Below are 17,581 nucleotides of genomic sequence, written 5' to 3'. Positions count from 1 at the left end.
TGGCTTGGACGTTTGCTAACTCTATTTTACTTTATGAACATTTTAAAGTGAAATGCATTTGTTTGATGTTAAAGAACTTTGATCAGTTTATTTTTTTATTTGTTAAATTGCGCGAATCTTTTTCACAAGTTTAATTCAAGAACTTTCTGACAATTTAAGATCTTATTGATATTTTAAAACACAACGCCAAGTACTCTTTTATTGTTGTTTCACTATACGGTAATAAATTCAATTATACCTGTTGATAACTCTTGTGATTATTATGTCATAATTGCAATTGTCTTACACAGGATATAATTATTGGTGCTCGCGACCAGGATAGTGGAACGGGAGTGAGGTTAGGATTGTCTTGGATTAAACACTTGGAAATCAGTCTTGCCGAGGAGTTCTAATCACTGTTTGACACGTAAGTTGCAATTTACTTTTCGTTTTTACTTGATTTCGAATGGAGAGCGATATGCAGACAGATTCAGGGGCATCACAGGGTCTTATGGAAGCTTTCTCTGGGCTGGGTGAGAAACTAAATGTGTTAAATGCTTCAATTAGTACTTTGGAATGTGCACAATTAATTAAACCATATGACGGGAATCCTAAAGAGTATAAGGACTGGATCAAGTCAATTGAAAAATGTGCATTTTTGACACAAGTGCCAAATGAGAAAGTAGGGTTATTGGCATTTAAAACAAGCAGGGGGGCCGTATCAGATTTCATTCAAAGGTATTTAACTAATACACCCCAAGGTCAACAGTTGTGGGCTAACCTTAAGTGGGAGTTGTCCGGGCGATTTGCAGAAGTTTCAGACTCGCAACACGCGTTCATGTTACTCCAAAAATGTAGACAAAATAGAGATGAAAATGTTCAAGTATACGCGGAGAGATTATTAAATTTAGCCGAAGAAGCTTTTCCAGAAGGAGGGCCATCGGTGCAAAGACAACTAGTCGGTGCATTTGCAGATGGTCTTGCGTCTGATCGGTTGCGGTTAAAAGTAATGAGAGACAGCCCGGCGACTGTCCAAGATGCAATTAATATTGCTCGCGGAGAACAAAATTTATACAAAAGATTCAATCTTAGAACGGGAAGAGATACTTTTTCTGAGGCAAGTGGGCATCAGCCCATGGAGGTCGATCAATACAGACCGAGGAGGACGTTTAAGCCTCCACCGCAAAAGACACACCGACCTAAACACATCGCAGCCGCTGAAAATCCCCGCCAAAATAAACAGATACAATGTTGAAAATGTAAGAAATTTGGGTATATTTCAAGGGATTGCAGAGTACCTAGTAAGGAAAACTAGAATGCTCTTCTTGCAAAGGGACCTGCAAGAAGAGCTGCAAAAAAGTAAATGTCAAAATTAATTTAGCAGGGAGTCCAAATTCTGTTTTGATCAAAATTGGTTCTCAGCGCTTTCGTAGTTTGGTAAATACGGGAGCTGAATTATGCCTTATTAATTCCAAAATTTTCAGAACATTACCAAATATTTCGAAATTAAAAAAATCTGATATAAATTTACAATCTGTCAACAGGGGGTCTTTAGATATTGAAGGGAAAATAGATTTGACGTTTCAGATAGGAGGTCTCACAATGTCTCATCCATTTTATGTGGTTCAAGGAATGAACCGAAATTTCATTTTAGGCAGGGATTGGCTGATACAGAATGGGGTCAGAATTTATTATGATTTAGGTACAATGAGAGTGAATGATGTTTATATTCCATTACAGGAGGACATCCATATTTCCTCCGTTATTAGAGTCGCAAAAACAGTATTAATACCACCTCAAACAGCAAAAATTTGCCTTGCAAAATATAAATCTGCTTTAGGTATATCAACTAAGGAGATTTTATGTGTGTCAAAAATAGATCAGAGTTTTGTTAATGACAACCCTGGGCTTTCTCTGAATGAAACATTAGCAACTGCAACAGAGAAAAATAGAATTCCTGTTTTATTGACTAATGCAACAAACAAAACATACAAGTTAAAGAAAGGTTGTGTCATTGGTCGGGTTGATAAATTAGGTGAGAATAAAATTGAAACGATTGAAATTCAAAAAGGGGAAATCAATGAAATTGACACGGGGAATCTAAACCTAGATGTGTCAGAAGAGCATAGAGTACAGGTAGAGCAGCTTCTCAAGAAGAATATGGATTTATTTGCGAAAAAAGATTTGGATCTAGGTCATACCAACACAGTTAAAATGAAAATAGAAACAGGAAATTGTGATCCAATAAATTTGAAACCATACAGAACTCCTCTTAACAAAAGAAAAATTGTTGATAAAGCTATTGACGATATGTTAGAAGCTAAGATCATTAAACGCTCAAATTCTCCACGGAGTTTTCCAATTGTTGTAGTTGATAAAAAGGACAGGTCAAAAAGATTTTGTGTTGATTTTAGACAACTGAACAAAGTGACAAAATTTAACTCGTACCCTCTACCTTTGATTGATGATATTCTAGCATTGTTGGGAGGATCTAAGTATTTCACTACACTTGACCTTAAATCTGGGTATTGGCAAGTTCTTATGCAAGAAAAAGACAAAGAAAAAACAGCGTTTACTTGCCACAGAGGGTTGTTTGAATTTAATGTTATGCCATTTGGTTTGCGCACCGCGCTACAAGTTTTTCAAGAACTGATGGGTATAGTCCTAGAAGGGTTAGAAAACTTTTCTATGGCATATCTTGATGATGTTTTGATACATTCCGAGACTCTAGAAATACATTACATGCATATTCAGCAAGTCTTTGACAGGTTAAGACAACATGGGTTGAAATTAAAATAATTAAAGAAATGTTCTTTCTTAAAAGAATCGACCAGTTATTTAGGTTTCACCATATCTTCAGATGGCGTGTCACCTGATCCATCTAAGGTAAGTTCAATTAGAGAGTTACCAACACCCTCTAGTGTGTGAGATGTCCGTAGTTTTCTGGGCATCTGCAGTTATTATCGTAGATTTATTCCACGATTTTCAGAAATTGCAGTACCCTTAATCAACCTTACAAAGAAGTATGCAAAGTTTAAGTGGTCTGAGGAGAGCCAAAAAGCATTTGATCATTTAAAAGACAATCTTACGCTTGTGCCACTTTTGGGATATCCAGACATAGATAAACCATACGTGCTTTATACAGATGCTTCTGATACCGCAATCGGAGCCTGCTTGGTACAAGAAGTTGAAAATTCTGATCAGATTGGACCAGGAGTTAAAAACGAAAAACCAATTTATTTTCTATCTCACAAACTTTCAGAAACGCAACAGCGCTGGTCCACTGTTGAAAAGGAAGCGTTTGCAATTCATTACACGTTACAAAAATTAGATCATTACTTGCATAATGCAACATTCGTGATCAGAACCGATCACAAACCATTGAAGTATTTACTTGATTCACCTATGAAAAACCGAAAAATTCAGTTATGGGCACTCGGTATTTCCGGATATAATTGTCGCATTGAGTATATTGCCGGAACTGAAAATACGTGCGCAGATTTATTATCGCGTACTCAGACTGAAGAGGAAGAACAAGGTAAGAATATTAAAGAAGAGCCAGACATCAGCGACAAAGCTCTAGAAATAAACTTTATTGACTCAAACCAGATACACCCCAAAGACTATGCTAGCGCAGAGGTTGAACTTCCTGATGTACCAGTCTACAGTAAGGAAACCTCAGAATTTGAGGGTATAGACATGGTTAAAGAACAGGACAAGGATCAAGAAATTAGAACCTTACGCCTCAAAATTCAACAAGGGAGAGCAGAAAAATCTGTTTTGAAGAAACACATGATCATTGATGATGTAATGTATTTTCTATCGAACCCTGAGCATAACCCCACACTGAGGTTATATGTTTCGTCTCATTACAGACTGACTGTTTTGAGGTCCTATCATGACGATAATGGTCATTTTGGTCTAGACAAAACCTTTGACGCCATAAGAGAGAAATATTATTGGCCAAATTTGTACAAGGAAATATATGATTATGTTGACAAGTGTATAACTTGTTCCTTGAGACATTTGAAAAAGATCAAACCTCCTTCACAGGAGACTGACATACCACCTTACCCCTTTGCTAAAATTGGTTTGGATTTGTCAGGACCTTATCCAAGGTCTCTTTCTGGCAATCGATATATTGTTGGGTTCATTGATCTTTTCAGTGGATGGCCAGAGGCTTTTGCTGTTCCAGACAAGAAAGCTGAGAACATAGCACATCTGATAATCGAAGAAATATTTCCAAGGTATGGCGCACCATTGCAGATAGTGACGGACAACGGAACTGAAAACGAAAATCGTATCGTCAAAGAGACACTAGTTGCACTGAACATCAGTCATGTAACTACTTCCTATTATAACCCCCAGAGCAATGCCAAGGTCGAACGTTTTCACAGGACACTTCATAATGTTATGGCAAAGAAATTGGAGGATAATCTCACAACTTGGGATATCCATTTGAACCAAACATTGGCTGCAATTCGATTCCATATCAACGAGTCGACTTCTCATTCTCCTTTCTTTCTAGTCTACAATCGTGACGTGGTTCTACCAATTGACAATATCTTGAGACCACGCCGGAAATACGTAGGTGAAGATCTACACCAGATTGCTTTGGAACAACAACACAAAACGTTTACTTTAGCTCAGCACATCATGAAGCAGTCTAAACATAAACAAGCCAACTACGTAGACATGAAAACTGCCAGAACTGAAGATCTGAAAGTTGGAGACCCAGTTTTCTATGTTAACAACCAATGACAAAGCAAACTTCAAAACAAATGGCAACCATTCTTCAGAATAATAAAACAAACTGGTCCTGTCACCTTTGAAATAAAGAACCAGCTAACAGGAAGGGTGACAAAAGCTCACAAGGAACTTTTACGATTAGCTCCAGTAGAGGAGTGGAATATTCCAAAGAATGATGAAGGTAGACCTTTAAGAAAAGCCGCATATGTTGTGCCTCCTGAAAGCAGTGAAGATGAAGAAAATTCAGACCCTGAAACAGACTTTGAACAAATTCCTGAAACTTTGTTGAGTTCAGATGATGAACTCGAGGAAGATGTGCCCCTGGCGAAGTTGGCAAAACGTTATCGTAAAGAGAGGGATGACTGGTCATCCGAGGATGACATTCGTCATCCGAGGATGACATTCCTTTAATGGAACTCTCTAAGCGGATTAAGCAACGAGACGTACCTCAGCCAACGGAAATTGAAGAGCAAGAAAATGTCAAAGAGTCCTTTTCCAATACAAATGAAGAACATGAGAGTGACAATACAATGTCTATTGATGCTTTTGAAATAAAGAAATCAAAAGTAAAACGTCGTCACTCTGTCAAACTACGGAAAACAAATGATGTTTTGAAAGCTATGTCGCAGCTGTTTGCGGCACTAACATAAGTTTATTGTTTATCTTACGGTACTCTGGATAGAGTGGGTAGTTGTTATACTTTACGAATGATATTTTGTAACCGTATGTTTGAAATGATCAGAGAATTGATCATTTGTGTACATTTGTCTTGCGGTACTCTGGCTAGAGTGGGTAGTAGTTATACCTTACAAATGTTGTTTTGTTACCGCTGGTTTGATTTGATATGATCTAGGAATTGATCTTGGTATCTATTATAAGTATATTACATAGCTCCTATACTTGTAGTTGTTGTATTTTCTTGTAGGAAATGCTGCCGAGATTAGGTATTGCAATCCTGTTATTTGCAATATCGAATGCATTACTGGTCCGTGAGAATGTAATTTTTGAAAAGTTACATGAAATCTCAACCACGCGTAGCCGCTGGATGATTACCTTGGTTACAGATCTTACACCTTATCAGGTATTCATTGATAACTTATACACAGACCTTAATGAAATTAATAAAATAACTATGGCATTGACGGTACATTTTAAGTCGCCATATCAAAGGAACTTTCTACTTACTTTTAAAAGTCTTGAAGTTGATATTATTAACTTGAGAGATGCACAAAACGAAATTTTAACTTCTTTTCAAGATGTTAAATCCCTCAAGCAACGTACTAAAAGATCTTTACTACCAATTGTTGGAAAAGCCCTGAGTTTTCTTTTAGGTACCGTAAGTGAAGATGATTTAAACGCAATACGAGGAAGTGTAAATAATTTGGCGGTAAATCAACAAAAGTTAGTTCATGTTGTTGATGAAAGTTTAACGATATTAAATACAACAAGAGTTGAAGTTGCAGAAAATAGACAAACAATTAATGATTTAATTGGTGCATTATCAGTTTTATCTACTAAAATGCAAAATCAGACTGATTCTCTTTATAAAGAAATTATGAAATTAGATCATTTTGTTCAGACATATTTTTGAATTGATTCTTCTTTAGAGGAATTGCGCCAAATGACTCATATTGGGCGTATACATATTCAAAAAATGTGGATGCAACTTAACATGCTTTCTTTGGGTCATCTTTCTCCAGGTTTGATTTCACCTAAAGAACTTAAGGAACTTTTGATAGACATTAAAACTAAACTACCAGGTACTTTGCAGTTGCATGCTGATCCAGATAAAGATATTTGGTCATTTTACAAGTTTCTGACATGTTCAACAACAATCGATGAAATCAAATTATCTGTGGTATCTGTACCTTTATTAGATTCTTCAGGAACCCTGGAAATCTTTAAAGCTCATGTTTTACTTTCCGTTATGTCTAAAACTAAAATAAACTCGAAAGTTGATTTAGTAGCAGAATATGCACTCGAAGCACCTGCCTTAGCAATTGACGCGAGTCGTGTTAAATATTTTCTTCTTGATAACTCTGAATTACAAAGATGTTCTAATCCGATTATGGGATTCTGTGCTGTACGAAGTCCTAAATATCGAAGTAACATGTCGAAATTATGTATCATTGCAATATTTATGCAAAATGAGCGTAACATACGTGAGTATTGTCAAGTTCGCGTTCGATCTAATTCAATGCTACCTATGGCTACTTATATCACGGATGGTCAGTGGATTGTTTCAACGAAAGAACCTATAAATTTTGCGATAGTTTGTGATTCACTTCTGCATCGCATGGCAACTTCTACGATTACTGTTAATCCACCTATTCAAGTTGTAAAGTTGGAAATGGCATGTTCAGCAACAACTGACACCCTTACATTACCCCCATATTATCATGATGAAAGTAAATATGATGTTGAGAATTCTCTTGACCAATTAGAATTCACATTTAATGTAAGTACTATTAAAATATGGAAACCATTTCATGCAGCTTTACCCAATTTTACTATTGATAATTTACCCAAAAAGTTGGAAAATATAAAAGATTTTCCTATGGATAATCTTATTGCTGAACTTCAGAGTATAAATCCGGTTACCCAGTTAGATGATGACTGGCCAATTTGGGTAGATGTTATAGTAGGAGCTATAATTATTATTGGGGTGGGAATGTTTCTATATTGTTATATAAAAGGTCGTCCTAGATGTTTAAGGTGTGTCTGTACAAGCTCTGACATTCAGAAATCCAGTGAAAGTGGAGAGGTCAACAAAGTCAAATGGTGTTTGTGAAAACAAACGGCACGACTGATGCTGACAGAGAGAAACCCTCTGCACCATTACTTCAAGAACAACAGTTATCTAAATTGGTAGATAGTCTTTATCCAACGCTCGGATTGAGTGAGCGTTCTAAAACTGCCTGACCTCTCTTGCGGAAAAGCTACTATCCTCACGAGTACCACGTGCGTATATATATATGTATCTTATAACTTTATTATTATATAGATGATAGTAAACGGTATAAGGTGTTCAAATTAATGTGAAGATTTTTATTCTTATCGAGCCAATCGAACAAATTTAATTTTCATCTGGAGCTTTAATGATGAAATGTGTACAACTTTCATGCTGTGACAATTTTTTTTTATGAACTTTGAAGTGACTTTCTCTAGGATGAAGTACAATTCTTGAGAGCGGGGAACATAAGGAATATCAACTCTGGGATTTTATGTCTCAGGCATGGGATGTACTGGGCACGTCCTATGTTAGAACAACGAACAATATTTGATGGAACATTTATGACTGTGTTTTTCATTTTAGCCGAAAATCTGCCTCACGTCATACTTTCCTAAATTGGGGAGCAATGTAACACAGTCATCTACATCATTATATAATATTACACAATCTATTTTGATTAAGAAAATATAAAAATATAAATGATTTCTTATTTAGCAATTATTAATTCTACATTGCTTAAAGTGATCTATGTTATGAGAGAAATCTAAGCACATAAGAACTAGAACACAACCTTGGTCAGTGGACAAGGTCTTTCTAAGGCATTGGAGTTTGATGTCAGTAGTATAAATGTTACCGCACAGTGAATTTTGTGTGTTCTCCCGACGCTCTCCGTATAAACAACTACCAAGAACTTTTCTGTCTGTGAGGGAAACCCAACTTACGTCTCCACAGGATTACTGGACTTTATTAAATATTCAATTGGCTTGGACGTTTGCTAACTCTATTTTACTTTATGAACATTTTAAAGTGAAATGCATTTGTTTGATGTTAAAGAACTTTGATCAGTTTATTTTTTTATTTGTTAAATTGCGCGAATCTTTTTCACAAGTTTAATTCAAGAACTTTCTGACAATTTAAGATCTTATTGATATTTTAAAACACAACGCCAAGTACTCTTTTATTGTTGTTTCACTATACGGTAATAAATTCAATTATACCTGTTGATAACTCTTGTGATTATTATGTCATAATTGCAATTGTCTTACACTGAACTGTGCAACTGTTGTAAGTCTCTTTGGTATCTTACGCTCCTGCATTAGAAAAAGTACACATTTATTTTTTGTCGCTACGAGTGCTGTATAGCATACGTCCGGCTACACCGGTGACAATTGATTACACTAAACAATGACTAAGTGAGCTGCTCTATATATAGGGGTCCTCAGATATAGCAAGAGTTCGACCGAATATGGCGGACAGATTTTTTTTTACGAAGCTTGTTCAGCTTTAAGAGGACATATTAAAGATGCAAAGATATATAGTATATGTTGAAAGACAAAAGAGCTATAAAAAAAAATTTCTTACATTTTGAATGACCTTGACCTTTGACCTCGACCTTAACTTCAAGTTCTAAGGTCAAAGAATCTTATGCAGTTGGTCTCATCTCTTTATGACTTGTCGTTTAGCAAAATTTTCATTATTCGTAAACATCAAAAACTCCCAGGGGCGATAACCTATTGAAGGGCTCGACAAATCATTTCGCAATGAATGGATTGAAATGTCCTCTCAAGAAGTCACCAACATGGGTGAAGCCTCGGTATCTACGGTTTACGGTTTCGAAGGAGTAGCGAAAACAGGCTATTCTTGCTAAAGGGGCAATAACTTCATAAGAGGTCATGGGTCAAACACGGGGGTTGTTTTTCGAAATAACTTTAAATATCCAGTATCATGAACTATAAAGTTTTTTGATAAGTCTTGCGGTTTCAAAAGTCCAGGTAGAAAAAGAAGAAGAAAAATAATAATAACTAGTAAACTAATTGTTCACAGAACAATTAGAGGTCTTTCCACCTTTTTAAGTGTTTCCATGTCATTTGGTTTAAAAAAAGAAGAAAAATGAAAAAATTTATTAAAAAAAAAAAAAAAAAAAAACCTCCAGCAGGGCTCGAACTCAAAACCCTTGGTTTGAAAGACAGGCGTGCTAACCACTAGACCACGCATTCCGATGAAGATGGTACTAGTTAATTAATTGTTTAGGAAAAAATAGGAATAAAAACATGCGTCCTTTTGTTTGTTATGGAATGTAGTAATCAGTATTAAATAGTTTTGAGAAACACGATTGGTGTATAATACAAATGCAGATATTCTGAAAAAAACAATTTATTTGAGTCAGTTTATACTTTGAATAAATGGAGTTAATCATCTAGAGCCTAGGAAACATTAGAACTGCAGTGCTGAGACTTTGTTTACATATTCAAGAAAAATGCCGCGTTCGGTTTGACCGAATATGGTGATTCAAAATAATAGGTAAGATTAAATAAACATCTTTATGTGGATTGCGTTGAATTTCAAACATGCATTTCAGGAAGAAAAAAAGGTGTCAATGAGAGCGTGGAAATTTATTTGATAGGAAAAATCACTATTTTTGAGATTCTTTCGATTAATATTAAATCTAAATAAAATTGAAATAAATTCCACATACTAAAGAAATCAAGAATGCTTGGTATCAAAATATTGTATTAGAGCAGGAGAATCGAATGCTATTAATAACAACTAAAGAAATAGCCGATAAAAGCTTAAATTCATTTTTAAGCTCATCAGCACCTTAATTTCAGATAGAAAAAATGTAGTATTTGCCGATAAAATTCATAATTTGGTTACACTTCAGAGACTCACTGTAAAACATTCAGGAAACTTTTTCTTTGAAGTCTTTTTTGCAGTTGCTGAAAATCTTATGTCGATCCGAGGTGTTGTACGAGTCTTAGAGAAATTTTCTATGTTGCTATTGTTTTTTTTAAAAAGGGGGGGGGGGGATTATTTATTTATTCCTAAAATTTTTTAAAGTAAGAGTTGTAGCAACCTCCACGAACTTAATCTTGATTGTGACCTTTGGGTTAAAGGTCAAGGTCAAAGGTCAAGGTCATTTAAAAAAAAATTTGCTTTAAACTGAGTTCAACACTGAAATGTACATAAATCTAGAGGCATGTTCTATTTTTTTTAACCCTTGAGTCAGTGTCAAGGTCAAGGGTTAAAGGTCAAGGTCAAAGGTAAAGGTCATTTAGATAAATAGCTTATATCAACGTCCCATATCTTTACGACTTATCGTTTAGAAAATTTTTCATTAATCATAAACATCAAAAACTCTCAGGGGCAATAATTTTTTAAGGGGCTCGACAAATCGTTTCGCAATGAAAAGATTGAAAAGTACTCTCAAGTAGTCGAAAAAAACATTGGTGAAGGTTCTGTATCTCTACGGTTTCCAGTTTCGAAGGAGTAGCGATAACAGGCTATTCTTGTGAAAGGGGCAATAACTTCGTAAGAGGTCATGGGTCAAACATGGGGGGGTCGTTTTTCGAAATAACTTTTAATATCCAGTATCATGAACTATACAGTTTTTCAATAAGTCTTGCAGTTTCAAAAGTCCGGGTTAGAAATAAAATAATAATAAACATAAGCATTTCAAGAGGTATTTCCACAGAAAGGTGGAAAGAACTAATAATAATGAATGTAAGCATTTCAAGAGGTCTTTCCACAGAAAGGTGGAAAGACCTAATAAACAGAACAATTTCAATAGGACTTTCTACAGTAAGGTGGAAAGCCCTAATTACACCTGGTAATTCTTTTAAAATTCTTTTCAATGTATGATAGTCTATACTTTCTCTTTCAACATTTCATGTATTTGGAAGTGAATCACAATCTATATGATCCAAAATGCATTTTTTTTAACATTTATGTGTAGTGTCAACACACTGGGGAATCAATATAAAGTTTTCTATATCATGTTTATATACCACATATTTTGGGCATTTTTTAAAACTTTTATAGAAAAATGTGTATTTTTTCAAGTTCTACTACTAAAATATCCCTTTAACCCAAAGCTTTGTCAATTTTACAGGAAGGGTCATTTATGTACATGTATTGATGAATAGCACAACCAGCTAGGTAGATGAATATACAGAGTGTTTAAGCAAAGATGTCCTGACTTTGCAGTTTAAATAAAAGCATAAGCAGTACAGGAAAAGGGCAAAGATAAAGAACATGTCATGTCTACATAATTTCATCAGTATAAAAGTTAAGATAAAACTGAATCATTTATCCTTAAGACAAACATTTTTTTAAAAAAAATGACATCAGAAATCATTTTCCATTTACTGTCATGCACATTCAGTATTCCAAATTACTATTGTGTTTCTCAGACAGCAGCTTCATTTTGTCTCTCAGGTCCCATACTGCTCAAATGTGGACTTTGAAAAATCTATGTCCTAGAAGGTTCTCAGCTGAGTTCTTCTTTTTCGAAACACTATTGACTGGTATTTGCAATACATATTCTCTTTGCATAGTTTAGTGCAACAATATTTATATAGAGATCTCTTAACACCCATATGAAAGAAAACCAGACTACCTAAGTTTTTCTATTGTAATAAAAACTTTTTTAAAAAAAAGATAAAATTAATTTCAAGAAATATAATACATGTAATGTAAGTTTACCTGACATACAACTTACACAATACACACAAAAATGTAATGTATCCTGATACAAAAATCTTGTATATACTTGTGTATCATGATACATAACATTTTAAGCTGTGTCTTTTTTTTAGTTTTATATCTTCCTATTGCGCAGTCCTTATAACTATTTGAAAGACAAAATATTGATCAAAGAAATGTAATAATAATAACAAAAGCAAGGAATACTTGATAATGCCTTTATTAATTACAAAATAACATTTTTGAAGGTATAATATTTTGGAATGCAAGGTTATGATGCCCAGACAGCATGCATGCATGTAGAAGTCAATCTACTCAATTTTTCAGAATAATGTGATTGAAATTCATCTTATGGTGGACAAAACATTTAGGTTTCAGGACATTCTTCTGGACTATAGCTAGTAAGTATTTATATAAATGAAAAAGATTTTACTCTTCCTATGTATACTTCAGGTTGGAACCTGAAATTAAAAAAAATGACCATGTACACATGTATTTTTAATATGTAATCAATTCAGGTTAACATGATGCAAATTCAAGTATAATCATTTGAATTTTCATTATTCCTTTAAATTTCCCTTTGCAAAGACTTAAAAGTTTTTTCATGCACCAGAATCTTTATGGCAGTTTAAAATGTGTTTTATCATCTTTTTTTCAGGCCCAAAGTATTGGCTGAACTAAAGATTACCTGATAGTCTGCCAATGGGTTGATCATTGGATGAGCCAGACACCACCATTTTCCACAGAAGTTTTAGTGGAGAGAAACAGAAACACACCATCTCAATCGCCATTCTTGACTTTTTTCTCACTATGGATTCTGAGTCATGACTTCTTTTTCAAAAGCAGGGACACCAGCAGCATTGGGCACTCAATTTTCATAATCATTTATTCTTCTAAATTTGATCTGATATCCTTAAATAAAGGATAGACAATTCATTAATCATTTGCAATATTTCCTTTTATCTCACTAAATGTGTTTCAGGCCTGTAGAAGGGGGACCCCCCCCCCCCCCCATTTTTTTTCTGAGTATAGTATTCTGCTATAGTAAATTTTCTTTTAGATGCTGTTTGGCCCCCGCACACACACACTCTAAGGTCGAGCACTGGCATATTCCAGGATTTGGAGGATAAATCACCTCTTTTATTTATTTATTTTTTTGCTTGTCAGATAATTTTGGGAAGTTGCACCACCCACTTTTGAAACCATTGCTACGGACCCGTGTTTAACATTTGAAGCAATTGATAATTTAAAAAACAACATCTAATATCTGTTAAACAAGCAGGAATAAAATTTTGATATCAATTATCAGAGTATGATTTTACTTTGCCCATTTTAGACAGGTTGCTTACAAAAACTGATTGACATCTATTGTGGAATGATATCATTGTTTGTGGGGGACCAACATCATTCTTTGGATTTTATCACATAGATCAGTCATATCCATGAATTTATATTTCCACAAATGCTCATTTTGACATTTTATCAAACCAATTATTCCTTTAATTGTAATTTGGTTAACCTTAATTATTTCCTGTCCACAAAACAGCAAAGGTATATGTATAAGCGTATAAACACTGACCTCCACAAATTAAAATGATTCCATAGTATTATACAATTTAAAAAAAATGAATATCAGAGAGCCATATATATGTACATGTGTACTAGGGAATGGAATAAAGAATATTTTGAAAGTTTACAAATATATAAGGAAAAACATTTTGCTGGACTGTGAATCAAACCCAGGACCTCTGCATTGCAAATACTTGTATACTAATGAGGTGTTCTAACCACTAAGCTGCCCAGACTGATATCTACAGTCAATATAGCCAAAATTACTTATGATGTATCCGCAGCTACTTATGGCTGAATTTATTAATGTACATGTTTTTTGTGCTTGACTATCTTGTGTCTCTTTGGTATCCTACTATTAAATTCTTGTTTCAAAAAAATTATCTTTTGTTTTTATAAATTCGTAATTTTTTTTCATTATATGAGAATCGACAGACTAGGGCTGTGACTTCATGTCTTACAAATGTAGTTTTAAAAAAAAACTTTACTTTCCCCTGACTTCATTAAAAGTGTCAATATATACATTTATAATCTTTTATTTCATTTATTGTTAAACTATTTAGCTTTTTATCAAAAGAAAAAAATAAGATGATACAAGAGGCCCAAGGGCCTTAATGGTCACCTGAGTATAATACAACAATTTAGAGGATCCATAGAGTATAAAATGAACTGAAAGGTGAAGCTTTGTTGCCAAAAAGCAAGAAAAATAGGGTGATCAGGATCAACAAAATAATTAGTCTAGTATTCATTAACAGTTTATAAATTAGGTTCTAGTCTGTTCCCCATTTATCACTCTCACCAGACAGAATAAAAACAAACTATCAGTCCTTCTGTACTCTTTTAATTCCTTGTTGAAGTTTCTTACATTGGCCTCTCTTGGTCTTTGATGAACATTTAATAAGACAAGTTATTTTTGTCTCAGTTTTATTTATCTATTACTTACAAGTCTACCTGATCATTAAAACTATGAAAGTACTTTTTGTATTATACAATAAAAATTCTTGCATAATTTCTTATTCTATTAACCTTTCAAGTACATTATTTACAGTGATTAATTATCACAAGTAAATGGCAAAGGGGAATAACTCCTCTCAGTAGAATACAAATTAATAGAGCCCTGGCCTGGACCAGAACACTTGACCAAATGGTCTCCTGATGTTCAAAAATCTGGTAAAAATACCCTTCCTTATTAAAACTTTTACTCTTTTTGCCTCTGATATGCCCAGTTGCAGAGAAGATTTTTAAAGCATTAATGCATTTTCACTATATAATAAATAGAGCCCCGCCCTAACATCAGAACCTCTGATCCAGGGGTCATGAAATTCACAAGTTCGGAAGAGGCATCCTTGCTTATCATAACCATGTATTTGTTTAAATAATACTAAGAAGAAGAGAAGAAGATTTTCAAAGACATAACGCACTTTCACTATATGATCTATATAGCCCAGCCCTAGCACCAGAACCCCTTACCCTGGGGCTATGAATTTCACAATTTTGGCAGTCACTCTTTTTTATCATAACTATGTATTTAATTTGTTTAAATAATACCCAGGAGTAGAGAAGGGGATTTTCAAAGAAAATATGCACTTTTTCTATATCATCTATATAGCCCTGCCCAAGCACCAGAACCCCTGACCCAGGGCCTATGAATTTCATAATTTTGGTAGAGTCACTCTTTTTCATCATAACTACGTATTCAATTTGTTTCAATAATACCCAGGAGTAGAGAAGAAGATTTTCAAAGAAATAATGCACTTTCACTATATGATCTATAAAGCCCCGCCCTAGCACCAGAACCCCTGACCCATGGGGCTATAAATTTCACAATTTTGGTAGAGTCACTCTTGCTTATCATAACTATGTATTCAATTTGTTTAAATAATACCCAGGAGTAGAGAAGATGATTTTCAAAGAAATAATGCACTTTCACTATAATTATGATCAATATAGCCCCGCCCTAGCACCAGAACCCCTGACCCTGGGGTCATGAATTTCTCAATTTTGGTAGATTCACCCTTGCTTATCATAACTATGTATTCAATTTGTTTCAATAATACCCAGGAGTAGAGAAGAAGATTTTCAAAGAAATAATGCACTTTCACTATATGATCTATATAGCCCCGTCCTAGCACCAGAACCCCTGATCCTGGGGTCATGAATTTCACAATTTTGGTAGATTCACCCTTGCTTATCATAACTATGTATTCAATTTGTTTCAATAATACTCAGGAGTAGAGAAGAAGATTTTCAAAGAAATAATGCACTTTCACTATATGATCTATAAAGCCCCGCCCTAGCACCAGAACCCCTTACCCTGGTGCCATGAATTTTCTTAATTTTGGTAGAGGGCTCAATGCTTAGGCCAAATAAAAAAATATGTGTGATTCCGGTTACCCGACCTTCCCTATTTTATACCCCCGATCCTAAACTTTTTTTTGGCAATTTTCATATTTTTTCAGGAATTTCCCCCGATTTCCATCAATGGCTCCAGTTTAAGTTTTAGTTTCAGCAATGACGGCCTCCTTGCAAAACAGAGTGCAAGTGTTTAATAGTGTTAAATCCAAAGCAAGCTAGCATGTAGGTGTCCCCTACCAATATTGACTAGTATATTATCACACCACATCTAAATGCCATTTGCAAAGCAGTGATAGGTATTATTTAGAAAAAATTAAGAAAATCATTTTGTTAAAAAAAAAAAAAAAAAAAATCCCTACCTACCTACCCTAATTTTTTTGGAAGTGTAACCAGAACCACACTTATTTTTTTGTTTGGCCTTATTACATTCATGCCAACAGTTTGACTGCTTGATGTCCAGGAGTAAAGAAGAAGATTTTTAAAGATTAGATTAATTTTGATGGTTTTGGCCCCACCTCTCAGGCCCAAGGGAGGCAGGGGCCATGAATTTCCCATTTTTGTTCCTTTTCACCCATAGATGCTATATGCCAAAATTGGTTGAAATTGGTTTGCTGGCTCCAGAGAAGAAGCTGAAAATGTTCAAAAGTTTATGACGCACGACGACGGACAAAAAGAGATAGCAATAGATCACCTGAGTGACTCAGGTGACCTAAAAAAAAAAAGAGAAGGAAAAAAATTAAACTAAAATTTTTTTAAAAAGTGTAATCTTTTTCTTGTGTTATGTAGTTCTTGTGTGTAGGATTGAGTATTTAATTTTTGGCATTCTGTTATATTTGTGGAAACACTAAAAATATATCAAGGGCCTGAATTTACCTAATGCCGATATTTACAGGAAGTTTTCGAGGGGCAAGGTCAAAATCCACTGGTGAGGTAGTTTGATGCAGACAACAATTGTTGTCTTGCACCAAGATTCAAAATAGAATATTGATTGTGGATTTATGTATTTAAAAGTGTTTAAAGTGTAACAAAAACAGGATATACTGTGCAGTTACGCACATCAATTGTTTATAAAGAAGTGATACGATGCTTATTTTGACCTTGTTTACAACAAATTATAGGGATTTGGATTTATATGGAAGGCTAAGAAGCAAGTTATTAATTTAAATACATGTAATCTTAATAATATGACTACGCTTATTAGAAGTTAGATCTCTATTTTTTGGGCTCTAAAAGCAGTCATGTCACTAGAGCTAAACATGCAGTTGCTTCGATTGTTTTTAACATGATGATTACAATATTTCACAAGAGTTCTTAAGATATATGACATGAGTCATACCTCTTTTCTTTATGCAGTGTATAGGCTAGCTCTTCTTAAAAAACTTTGATCCCTTCTGTCTGAGTATGAAAGTTTTGTCAAAGACATAATATATATAGTTGGCAAGTCTCGGGCGTTATACCTTTGGACGTCAATCAGAACAGAGCATTCCAAAATGT

General features: G+C 34.5%; 1 protein-coding gene across 2 annotated transcripts in view; it reads right to left on the bottom strand.

Annotated features, from left to right (window-relative positions):
- Positions 1-17,581, bottom strand: part of LOC133173370 (sugar transporter SWEET1-like) — a 335,382-nt gene that overhangs the window by 274,017 nt on the left and 43,784 nt on the right. The window lies entirely within an intron of this gene.

The sequence above is a fragment of the Saccostrea echinata genome, unplaced genomic scaffold (assembly GCF_033153115.1).
Source record: "Saccostrea echinata isolate AGI-Se365-2 ecotype Australia unplaced genomic scaffold, CSIRO_AGI_Sech_v1 ptg000002l, whole genome shotgun sequence".
Lineage (NCBI taxonomy): Eukaryota > Metazoa > Mollusca > Bivalvia > Ostreida > Ostreidae > Saccostrea > Saccostrea echinata.
The sequence above is the reverse complement of the archived record's forward strand: the minus strand, read 5'-3'. Positions and strand labels throughout refer to the sequence as shown.